Consider the following 12,045-nt stretch of genomic DNA (forward strand, 5'->3'; position numbering starts at 1 on the left):
GAAACCATAATGTAAGTCTGTACATCAAGTCTGTAGTACATCATAACATTTGTATAAATATTCGAAAGTTCAATCAGTAAGGCATGTTGGAAAACATACAGCCACTGTAAGAAATTCAGTTTTTATTTATACTGCCAAAAATTAAAGAGACATTGTCTAAATTTCCAAGTTGGAATGTAAAACTTCGGCCACTGGATTTCCAGTTGACTCTGACAAAATTCATACCAGAGAAAACATAGTAAACTTCAAGAGATGAGAATCGTGTGTAATATACACTACCATCTTTAGAAAATCAAAGTACAGTAGTAAAATTCCGTACTTTAAAAATCCAACATGGCTTTTTATCTAGAACTAGTAATATAGATGCAGTTGCCTAAGATTTAGTTGGGTAACAGAACAAATACAATTAGATGTTATTTTTTCAGAAAACATCTGGTCATCACTAACCTAGATTAAAGTACTGTGTTTGGGGAGACCCAGTAAACAAAAGTAAATTAAATAGATCTGCATGCTACACAAGGAGTTTGTAATCTTAAGTTTATAATAAAATGAATTCACTGATGGCAGCAATCCAGAGAAGTATGCTAAATTCATTGACATGTTGGTAATTATCACCAAAGTTGTACAAAGAACAATAGGAGTTCAAAGAAGGAGGAGAGATCACCTAAAGTTCAGATAATCAGAGAAGAATCAAGGTAACATCTGAGCTGAGCATTGAATGGATGGATAATATTTGGGGAGGAACTGTCGGAATGAAAATCCAGACATTAAGAAATAATGCAAGCAAATCATTCTGGTAACTAACTACCAGGCCTTGAATGTACCTGAATACATCCCTATTAAAGATTTCACCACTTTTTTATTAGTTTACTTTACGAATGTTTTACAAATCTAAAAAAAAATTGATCTCTACTGAATGTACGTTAATGTTCATAAAATGTATTCATTCAATTATTTCTTCTATGTGTCAGAAACTGTGTTATGGCTGAGAGGCAGAAGAAAGCCTATCTCCTGTCTCTAAGGAAACTGGTTTGTTTAGTAGCAGACAAGTAAGCACATTGTTAATTAAATATATGTGTGTTTATATATATAATTAAATATATATGTGTTTATATATATACACACATATATATACACACATATATAGTAATAACACAATTTGAGATTTTCTGGATTTGGGAATAAGAGATCATGTCAAGCTTGTAGAAAAATAATTTTTAATGACTCCCAAAAGAATCTACTAATCTCTAAGTTAAAAAAAACTATTTTTGTCTAGAATAGAGAACAATGGGGAGGAAGGGCAAAGGGACTCAAATATCTGCAGTTAAAGGAAAAGGAAAATGAGTCAGAAAAGGTATTAAAAGAATTTGAAGAGAGTTTTGGTTTGATAAGAATAGCATTTTGGAATAGCAGAAGATTCCTGGGATCAAGGCAAAGATGACATCCAAAGAAAGAATTCATGTCAGGAAACCTGGTAAGAGCCAAATTAAATGAAATAACTACCAAAACTATCTATTCCAGTAGCTGCTATGCATGTATCACCTTATAATGGATTTGGGGGATGGAAATTTCAGATTAAAAATATGAACTCTATATTACTATATGATCATACATTGACAATAAAATTTTTCTCTCTCCTCCTGATGACAGAGCTGAGATTCACTAGTCTCAAAATGTTGAGTGTTTTAATCTCTAAAGTTGTTGTATTTTTAAGCCATAGGAACCTCATCAAGGCATAACGTTTGTTGTTGTTGTTGTTTGAGATGGAGTTTTGCTCTTGTTGCCCAGGCTGAAGTGTAATGGCATGATCTCAGCTCACTGCAACCTCTGCCTCCCAGGTTCAAGCGATTCTCCTGTCTGTCTCCCAAGTAGCTCGGATCACAGGCATGCACCACCATGCCTGGCTAATTTTTTTGTATTTAGTAGAGATGGGGTTTCACCATGTTAGTCAGGCTGGTGGTGAACTCCTGACCTCAGGTGATCCACCTGGCTCAGCCTCCCAAAATGCTGGGATTACAGATGTGCGCCACCGCGCCTGGCCGGCATAACGTTTTAATATATACTATATAAAGAAAATGGTGACTAAATAAAATATATAGCATTTTATACCAAATTATCCATATTGGAGAAGAGAAAGTATTGAAGGGTAACTAATCAAAATACATATTAAAATAATAAGGTTGGACACTGGGAGAAGACAAGTTTGGCTGCCAATCTGACAATGGCCCTTGGCATTTGCACTGTATAGGGTCCTGTCCTCTAGTCGCAGTTCATTAAAATAGTGATGACATCTGACTCAAGAAATGCCAAAGAGTCTTTTCAAGAATTTAAATGACTCATTGACTCCAGGGAGTCAACTCCTGGAACTTGAACTAAGAAGCCCTGTTGGGAACTGGGGTAACCATGAGCAAGCAGAGAAAAGCACCAAGATCAGACAGAAGCAGGGAAGGGTAATGAGAGAAAAGGAGAAGCACAGAAAGAAGTCAGTACACACCATTTGGAGATAGGGAAGTCAGTATAGGAGAAGGTGGTGAAGAGACAGGGGAAAGTTTCTGATGGCTTTCCTTCTTTTGCAGATGGTTCTTTGTGTAGTTCAAATGTGCTTCCTGCCTTGGATTCTACAAACCACTGCATTGAAAGTCCCCTTTATTTCCAAGTAAGCTATTTTGAATAACTTTTTAAAAATTAAGTTAGTGTGAATAAAAAGAAGTAGCCCCCGAGAAACAGAATGTCCTATATTTCAAAGTCATACTGTTTTAAAATATTTGTTCTTATTCATCCAGGTCATAGTGTCACTATCTCTGATATCACTAAGGATTTCATATCTCTGCTATTACTAAGGATTTCATAGTTACTTGCTACTCCTTTTAAAAAGGGTGGATAGAAGAACTTCTCTAAATGTCTAGTAACTTTAGGGTTTTTATATATTAAAAGATGCCAGGTGAGAGAAGACAAAGAGAAAACAAGTAGAAATATGGTTTTCTGTGGAAGGTATAATAGAATAATGCCCCACTTCCAACCCCAAAGATGTCTACATCCTAATCCCCAGACACTGTGACGTGAATGTGTTACTTCACATAGTCAAAGGGACTTGCAAATGTAAAAGTGAAGAACGTTGAGATCGGGAGATTATCTTGGACTATTCATGTGATTCCTACTAGGGAAGAAGAATGTACCAGAGAAGTGAGATGAAAGGAGGAAAGATTCAAATACAAAAGGACTTCAAATCACAGTTTCTGACTTTGAAGATGGAAGAAGGGAACCATAAGCCAAGAAATGTAGGGGCCTCTAGAAACCAGGAAAGGCCCTCAATGGATAACTGCAATAAAAAAGGAGACCTCAGTCCTAAAATCACAAGGAATTGAATTCTGCCAACAGCCCAAAGGAGCAAGAAAATGAATCTTGTCCTAGATCCTACAAAAGGAATGCAGGTGCCCTGCCAATGCCTTGATTTTAGCCCAGTGAAATTCATGCCAGACTACAGAACTGTAAGATAATACACTTGTGATGTTTTAAGCCACTAAGTTTGTGGAAAACTGTCACAGCAGCCATAGAAAACTACTACACCTTTTAAATCAAATTCTATGATTCTCAGTCTAGTAGGATATGACAGAAAAATGAAGTCAGACTTTTTCCTCAAGAACTGTTTTATCTTCAGTTGCTTTAACGATCACGTTTTCCTACTATGGTGCTGATTAGTTTTTTGGTAAGATTCTTGATCACAGAAGATATCAAATACACAGACTGAAGTTCAACACTTATTTTGAAGCTAGAAAATAAAAATATATATACATTCTTGGAATAATCTATTGCATACATACAGTATGAAAAAAATGAAATAACTTCATAAAACAATATCCATTTGTAAAATTCACTAGAGAATTCCAGTGTATTTCCATGGAACTATGCATTGTCAAGTTTTTAATTAGTCACACTAATTTCCTCCTTTGGTGTTAACTATCAAAGCATACTCAAATCTTCCTCATTGGCATTACACATTGGAGTTGCTCAATAAATGTATGTTGGACTTCAGTGTGGTGTTCTGGTAAGTACTTAAAATTCAATAGGGAAAAATAATCACAAGAATTTCTGTTAGGAGTTTGAGATAATTTGGTGGATAATTATGTGCCTTCCTATTACTGCTGGAGGGTAACAGCTGTCATGTATGACCCAAGCGCTGTTGTGAAGTGTGGTTTTGTGCATTCTTCAAAGATAACTAAGCATCTTTCATGTGTTATGACTTGTGTAGTCCTGAGTGATTAATCACTTTGATCCTTGAATCAAATGGGCTCTTAGGTGAAAGAAATATAAACACTTATGCAATGGGACAAGGGCTATAATTCAGTTATCTATAATTCACTTATTAAGAATCTACTATGCACTGGGTACTGGGAAGGGGGGTAGGCCCTGGGGAAACATAGATTAATCCCCTTGAGTATGGGCCAGGCTTCGTGACTCGTTTCTAATAAATGGAAGCTTCATGGATGAGGCTGCTGACTTCCAGTTCAGGTCATAAAAGACATCCTGCTTTCACCTGGTTCTCTAACCCCTCTTCCTGCCACTGTTCTTTAAGGAAGCCAAACAGCCACATGGAAAGACCACATTTAGGTGTTCTGAACACACTCCCAACTGAGCCAATATCAGCTGTCAGACATGTAAGTCTGTGATATCTCAGATAATTCTAGCCCCCAGTCTGGGAACTGCCACAGGTGGCAATGAAAGGACCAGAGATGAGTTATCATTGGTGAGCCAGATCCATACTGCAGATTTTTGAGTAAAGTAAATGTTGCTTTAAGGCTCTAGGCTTGAGACAGCTTATTACATAGCTATAGATAGTAGAAACATGCTTTTTAAGAAAATATATTATTTATACCTACATTTATTTATGTTCTGTCTTTTTCCGTTTAACTTTAAGTTGCTTGAGGACAGAGAACCCATCTGTTTTCAGTGCTTGGGACAGTAGCTTGCTTGCGTATAATGGTTGGTTAATATTTCTGAAAAAAAAAGAATGAATTTATTGTATGAAATACATCTTAGAAAACACTATTCTGGCTTTGGAAAAGATAATTATATGGATCCAAGACAGGAAGACAAGCTGAGAAACTTGCAATAATCCAGGTAAGAACTGACAGTAGAAACTGTGGATACGATTGAAGTCACTAGGCAGAGAATGTAGAATGAGGAGGAAAGAAAAAAAAAAAATCCAGATCAAAGCTTCAAGAAAGACAAAGCAAGGAGCAATTAATGGTTAAAGACTTTTTAAAAAGTTTGTTAATTATGGAAAATTTCGGATATTCCCAAAAGTAGAGAGAATAGTAAAATGAACTCTTATGTTTCCATCACCAAAGTTCAAAATTTAGCCATTTTGTGCTGTTTGTATTTTGTCTACAATTATATTATTTTAGGCTGTTCACAAGGATATAAAAGATTCAATCAATATTTCTTGGTGCCTACTATTGAGAGGGACTACTTAGTGGTTTAGGATGATAAAAGTATGAATAAAACTGGGTATCACAGATTTTGGATTGCTGATAGAGAGTTGGGAAAGTGTACTATATCAGCAAGTCCAAGAAGAAAACACATACACAGGCAAACAGCATATCTAAGGAGTGTTTAATAAAGGAATTATTTACAAAGCTGTGAGTAAGGTTAAAGAAAACAAACAAGGAATGGTAAAATACACCAGCAAGGGGGTGTTTCTATCCTTAGGCCTGAAGAAGCAAAGGGAGAGAGCTCAGAGAGGGTAGCTGCAGCCTTTGACAGGGCCAGCTAAAAGAGCCATGGCCTTTAATAGAGGGAGGGAGCCAACTAGGAGCAGCTGGCAGAGAAGGAGGGGGTAAGTAAACACTCCCTCCTCACTCTCCTTTCACTCTGCTCTTGCTGGTGCTTCCTCTTGGTTGAACCCAACTGGAGTAAAAGTACGCTTATTGACACACTCAATCCAGGAAAGTTTCCTGGAATACAGAGTGTGCCAGAGAAGGAAGCAAAGGGAATCTAAAGGGGCAAACAGAAAATATCCAACAAAAAGGCAAACTATCCAACAAAAATGTAGCCCTGTACATTTCAATTCAGTGTGACCAAAGCAACTACAAAGAAAAAAGGCACACAATACAGAGATAGCTAGAAGTAAATAATTCCCTTTATCTTGCAAAAATAGTGCTTGAGTTGGCTTTGGGTTTTCTTTCAACTTTTTGTTAAAACATAATTCATAAAGGTTAAAAAATCATAATACATCTCAATAAATTTTCAGAAAGTGAGCACACATATATAATTAGCACCCAGATCAAAAAAGAAAACACTACCAGCATCCCAGAATTCCCCATATTGCCTCCTCCAGCCATTATTCTCCTCAAGGGACACCACTATCCTGTCTTCTAATACCACAGATGAATTTTGTATGATTGTTGAACTTGATATGAAGTGAATTATGTAGCATATATTCTTTTGTGTCTGGCTTGTTGTGCTCAATTATTTGTGAGTGTTACCTATGTTGTTGTGTGTAGTTGCATTCTGCTCTATTTCATTGTTATATAATATCCTATTGTGTGAATATACAATAATTTATTCATTCTATGGTAGTGGAAATCCATAAGATTCCCAGTTTTTACATATTAAAAATAATACAGAGATGAACATTTGGGTTTTGAACAAAGACTAGGAAGTGACATTTGTGAAATGGACACAGAAGTGGGACTTTCTCGTGAAGGACAAACCGTGAACAATGGGATGGAGGCATGAAATAGCACAGTGCTTTGGGGCACCTCTAGGAAGTTGGACATCGCTGGATTGTGGCAGGTGAGGTGAGAGTGACAGGACCTGAGTCTGGAGAAGCAGGAAGGGTCCAGATTCTTCAACAAGGTATGGGGATGGGCTTCAGTGAAGACTGAAAACAAAGGACTGGCTGTACCTGATAAGGATTTTAGAAAAATGACTGTCACAGTGATACTGAGAATGGATTGGAGTAAGAATCAGTCAGAAAACAGGAGGGCTATTTCGTGGGTTTCTTCCACATTCCAACACGGATAATTAACTGTGCTACAATGTTTAAATACTGGAATTTCCCCAGTCTTTAGAAATATCTTCCTTAGGAATGCTGCATTCTTGTGTCCTCAACTTTTGAAAGACTTTGGTTCTAGGTCAGCTTGAGTTCTCTTGGGGCTTTGATGCAGAAATCAGCAAAAGCCACTTGAGTCTCAGCACAAAGTGGAATCTTCACTACAGTTTTATATATTTATTTAAGTATTTATGAGGAAAAATCTGGCTTCTTATGTATATAAGAATACATGCTGGATGGGGAATCTAATCAGGCTAGAGCAGGAGAATCTTGTCCATCATAAAGAGTAGTCACTTCCCTTTTAAGATGCAGCAGGATCCCAATGGCAATAGCTGAAGTTGAGCAAAAAGGCTCAGTAAGTCACATGGGGGAAGTGGTTCCTGTAATAATTTGGGGGTAGTCAGCAGGGAGACGGTGTTGTTGTTGCCTCCACTACATTTTGTTTTGCTTTGTTGAAAAGTAGCCCTTATATGAAGATTCATCTATCAGCAGTAAAATATTAGGTTCATGCCTCACACCTGCATACGTTGTAGTTCAAAGAAAGTACTGGTGACATATAACCAAAGGACACAAAATATGACACTTTACTTTCATGAGTGCGCAAGAGAGAATGAGAGAGAGAAGTAGATGGGCAAGGATATAGACAATATCATTACAAATAATGAAAGTGCTACTTACAAAGACAAAGCCAGTTAGTGCTATTTTGCAAGTCAATGCTAAACCAGACTAGGATTAATGAATTTAGTGAATTTTAAGAAGTTAGGAAGGGTGATGTAATCAATTTAGACAGAAAACAGAACAAATATTTTTGATGCAGACTGTTCAGAATTGGTGCATAATTCTGGACTTCCCATGCAATCAAGCAATTTCATGGCCATGTTGGGTATGGGGTCTATCACCAGCCAGAAACTTGCAGAGCAGGCAGCCATTCAGAAGTATTTAATAAAATCAAAATTCTTTAAAAACTATAATATTTAACTTTGTGATCTGATTGTACCTGTAGTTTTAATAGGATCTGGGGCTCAGCAAAGGAACCCATGACCAAAGCTTGGCACCTCACCACATTCAGAAGAATGATTGAGACAACAAGTGGTTTTTGAGTTTGATTATGTATCTAGCTCTTAGCAAAGAAAGAAAAATAAGGGGAAAAATAAGACATGTGCCCTATCCCTCTCACATACACTCTGTTATCAAATATCAAACTCCATAGAAGGGGTCATAAATGTTCAATAATAAGAGAGATCAATTAGGATGAAATGGAGAAGGCTTTTGGAACAGATATGAGGCTGGAAGTACTGGTAGAATTTGGACATGTGAAGAGGAGGAAACCAGTTGTTCTGGAATAGAGTGTGTATATATATGTATGTGCTATGTTCTGGGAGTTTTAGAGGAACAGTAACAGCACCAATGTGTCTAGAAGAAATGAAAAGTGCTCAGCCTTAGACAGTGCTCAGCCTCAGCAGAGGTTCAGATGATGAAGGCCCTGAACAATAAAGCAGAGGGGTGGGCCTTGTTAGGCCGGGCAACAATGAGTCATTGTAATTTACCAGCTAGGAGGAAGGTATGGTGTATTAGTTTCCAGTGGCTGTATAACAAATCATCACAAATTTAGTGGCTTAAAAGCAACACAAATTTATTATTGTACAGTTCTGGATGTTAGAAATCTAAAATGAGTCTCACCGGCCTAAACCCAATATACAGGCAGGACTGTACTCTTTCTGCAGGCTCTATGAAGTAATCTGTTTACTTCCCTTTCCAGTTTCTGGAGGCTACGTACATCTGTTGCCTTGTTGCCCCTTCCTCCGGCTTCAAAGCCAGTAATGACATCACTCCAGCTTCTGCTTCCATCCTGACTTCTCTTCTGACTGTCTTGCTTCTCCCACCTTTTGAAGATCTTTGGGATTATACTAGGCCCACCTATATAATCTAGGATACTCTCCCTATGTTAAGATCCTTAACTTAATCACGACTGCCATGAAAGGTAACCTATTCATAGGTTCTGGGGATTAGGATGTGGACGCTTTTGGGGGACCATTATTCTGCCCTGCCACATATGATCTAGTGACCTAATCCTAGCCCTGAATCAGTAAATAGATGTCAGCTCTTTAAAGTTGTCACTGATGCAAAGATACTAAGGTGGAATGTATAACAGGTCTTAATCTTTATAATGACTGCTTTCGTCCCCCTGTGTTTCCAATGCACATAAAAATTCCAGAAACCACCTACATAGAAGAGAGTACTGTGTGCCTAAAAAATACACCTTTCTCTCCATTCCTCACCACAGGGAATTCAGACTGGCCTACAACTTGAGAATTCTGCAAGCACAGACAACTTGGAAAGGACAGAACCCCCAGCAGATGGAAAATTACAGTACTCTGAGACTTTAGGAAATGGTACAGTCATATCTAAAATGAGTGACCGTAGGAAGGAACCAGATCATGTTAACAAATCCACTGAGTCCTAGATTTCACTTCTTCTTTTAACATTAGTTTTATTTCCTTCATCGGTTACAAATATAAATTGTTATTTTGGTCACATGAACGGAGGAAATGTCCATGTGTCTACTCCATTGCAAGGAGAAGTAATGACGTTTCTTTTCTTTCTTTTTTTTTTTTTTTGAGATGGAGTATTTCTCTGTTGCCCAGGCTGGAGTGCAATGGCGCAATCTCAGCTCACTGCAACCTCTGCCTCCCAGGTTCAAGCAATTCTCCTGCCTCAGCCTCCCGTGTAGCTGGGATTACAGGTACATGCCACCATGCCCGGCTAATTCTTGCATTTTTAGTAGATGCGAGATTTCACCATGTTGGCCAGGCTGGTCTCGAACTCCTGGCCTCAGGTGATCCTCCCACCTTGGCCTCTCAAAGTGCTGGGATTACAGGCGTGAGCCACTGTGTCCGGTGTAATGATGTTTCTAACTTATTTCATAGTAATAGCTGAGAGCCAACTCAATCATTCTTTTAACAGATACATATTACAAACTAATATGTAATATTACATATTAGTGCCAGACACAAAGGACAGAAAAATGAGCATCAGTCAATCAATTTCCTCATGTTTCTAGTAATCCTCACAATAGTCATGTGAGGTAGTTGTATTACCTCTCACTTCCAGGTAAAGGAAAAAAGCCTCCAAAAAGTTAAATAACTCATCCTAGGACATACAGCTAAGAAATGAAAGGACAGGAATTTAAACAGGTCCCCTCGTAGCTAAAACCCACCTTATTCCTACCATACCATACAGCTTTCTCCTGGCCTCAGACTCTTTTGTAAATCCTCACGTTTTTGGTTCATATTCTGCCAAATGCTTATATTCACTAACATGGAGAGAGTTCATAACATTGCAAAAATTTACAAATCTTTTTTTTTTCTGTCACTCATATGTAACAGGGCCCTGGAATTCTGATATCTATTGACTCAGATGTCAGTGGTGTTTATGGTATGTTCACCCCATCTTAACACTGATACACACAGTTGATGATTAAAAAAATACTTAAGAGACCTTTATTGTCGGCAAATGCTGCTGGAGCTCAGAGGGGGCACATAAAGCTGTGGCCTGGAGAAGGTCAGTGAAAGTTTCAGGAAGAAGGTCAGATTTTGGCTGGGCACGGTGGATCACACCTGTAATCCCAGCACTTTGGGAGGCCGAGACGGATGGATCACAAGGTCAGGAGATCGAGGCCATCCTGGCTAAGATGGTGAAACCCCATCTCTACTACAAATACAAAAAAATTAGCTGGGCGTGGTGGCAGGCGCCTGTAGCCCCAGCTACTAGGGAGGATGAGGCAGGAGAATGCCGTGAACCCAGGAGGCGGAGCTTGCAGTGAGCTGAGATCTCACCACTGCACTCCAGCCTGGGCGACAGAGTGAGACTCCGTCTCAAAAAAAAAAAGAAGAAGGTCAGATTTTAACTGAGTCTTAAGGAGTGGTTCAAATTTGGAAGGCAGATGGGGTAAGAGCAACCAGATCACAGAAGAGTAAAAGGCAAGAAAGATGGGAAGCCCATAGCCTTTTCAAAGACAATGAGACAATTAGTTTGGAAGGAGAAAGTGATAGGCAAATATGGAATGTAACCTAAAGGGTTGTACAAAAGCTCTTAATCCTTCCAGACAATTAATCCCTTCCTTCTCTATGTTCTTATAACATTCTGAAAACGCATTTCTATTGTAGCATTTAATACTTTGCATCATAAGTATTTTTGTGTGATATCTTTTTTACTATTAAATCCATGGCATGAAGCTCAAAGTAGGGCAGCAATAAATTATTAATTGATTAATCAAATCAGTGAATGAACGAATGAATACCTCTTCCATTAGTTGTGAACTCTAAGAACAAAGCTTGTGTCTTACTCATCTTTGTATCTCTAGCTCTAAGCCAATGCCTATAGGTTCTCAATAAATGTTCATAGAAATGAACATTTATTCAGTCTAACTCCTACTCATTCTTTAAGGATTCTCCATTCTTTCCTTCTTACTTTCCTCCATTTTCCCCCTTTGAAGTCTTTTCTAATGACTAGCCAGACAAATGTAACACAAACCCACAAAGTAGGCAACCCTCCCCTCTGCACCAGTAGTTCCCCATGCACAAGGGTGCTATTTACAATGGTGTGCTAGAGCCACTGCATATCAGATCCTGAGAGCCGATTATAAATCATCAGGAATTTTGCAAACCAGTTATTAAACCTAACCACTCTACAAAAGCAAATTGTATAAGCTTAAAATTAATTATATTTTAAAACTCATTACTTTGTGATTATCTTACTATATTTTACTATTATCTATGTCCCTGTGATTATTTATGCTGATCATAACTATATGGCAAAAATATACAACCATGAACTACTGTGCATCTCTTCCCAACTCCATGTTCAGTGATGTCATGTCGGTAGCTTGAAATTGGCCTTGGAGTATTTACAATATGTAAATTGGCAAGCACTACAGAACGGAGTGTGATTTATCATTTTGTTGATTGTCTATACCATGGATTAGTAAATTT

Source organism: Pan troglodytes, chromosome 8 (genome assembly GCF_028858775.2).
Source record: "Pan troglodytes isolate AG18354 chromosome 8, NHGRI_mPanTro3-v2.0_pri, whole genome shotgun sequence".
Classification (NCBI taxonomy): Eukaryota; Metazoa; Chordata; class Mammalia; order Primates; family Hominidae; genus Pan; species Pan troglodytes.